Here is a 1,349-nt window from a genome sequence, read left to right as displayed (position 1 = left end):
TCTGGCGGCGTGGGCATTCTCGTTCCCCTAGCGTTTTCCGACGCAGCTCGAGTTCCTGAAGAGGAACGTCTCAGGTTACGTATGTAACCCTAGTTCCTCGAGGGAACGAGACGCTGCGTCTCGGTGCCATACTTCTGGCGTCCCTGCCAGCGCTTGCTTCATTCCTAGAAGCTGACGTCGGCTCCACCACACGTACTTTTATAGCTTCCTGGCATGACGTCACCCGCCGTGACGTCCCGCTCAGCTATTGGACTGATTTCACATGTGATTCAGAGCGTGGTCACAGAAGGCGTTCCCCTAGCGTTTTCCGACGCAGCGTCTCGTTCCCTCGAGGAACCAGGGTTACATACGTAACCTGAGATGATTTTTTTGTACAGTTTAACCTCACAGCAATGCTTTCCTTAAGATAAGCACTAGAACTCAACATGAATCTGTATTATACTGTGACAGCTGAAGAACACCTGACCCATTTAGGTCAAATCACTTTCAGATGCTACTTTCATTACTGAGAAAAATGAGTGCGCTTGAGCTCCTGCTGTTATTAAGTGATACGTTTCATTTGCTTGTAACTAAATAAAATAGTGTTTGTGGTGCTGAAAGTAATTTTGTATAACAGCAACCAAAATGCCTAATTTAAAAGACTTTACCACATGTAAAGATCAATGCTTGGGCCTACTGCCTGATTTTCCTTCAGATTTGTCTTGTGTCTTCATTAAAACCATTTGGTTGTTCATTTTGTTCTTGTACTTATACACAGGTGGGTTGTGCTCAGAATTATCCATGAAAATATGAAACTTCTCAGGTTACTTATGTAACCATGGTTCCCTGAGTATAGGGAACGAGACACTGCATCCTCTAGGGGTCGCTATGGGGAATGCCTCGTCGTGACCCGTGTCTGAAGCATACATTCAAAAAACACCAAAAACATGCTGGCCGGCGAGAGCCTATGACTATATTGCGACTATATTATAAATAGGTGCCGGGAGAACACGTCATTCACTTCTTCATCTGAAGCTTGCGTCCGAAGCATGGCAAGAAACCTAGAGGACGCAGTGTCTCGTTCCCTACTCAGGGAACCATGGTTACATAAGTAACCTGCCGTTCCCTTTCATGGGAACTTCGAACTGCGTCCTCTAGGGGTCGCTATGGGGAACGGTATACCCACGCCACCATGCTGAGGGGAGTGCATGCCAGAAAACTATGGCGAGCACTAAGTACCAACTCTACCATAGCCATGGGAGTTGCCCCTAGGATGTTAGACGGCTGTCCGTGACATTATCCCCTACGGCCAAAGACTACTAGGCTACATACCCCAAAAAACTTACCTGTTAGGGCCAGACTCCTGGGCC

The sequence above is a fragment of the Sinocyclocheilus rhinocerous genome, unplaced genomic scaffold, assembly GCF_001515625.1.
Source record: "Sinocyclocheilus rhinocerous isolate Xijiao unplaced genomic scaffold, SAMN03320098_v1.1 scaffold7176, whole genome shotgun sequence".
NCBI classification, from domain to species: domain Eukaryota; kingdom Metazoa; phylum Chordata; class Actinopteri; order Cypriniformes; family Cyprinidae; genus Sinocyclocheilus; species Sinocyclocheilus rhinocerous.
This window is presented reverse-complemented; position numbering follows the sequence as displayed.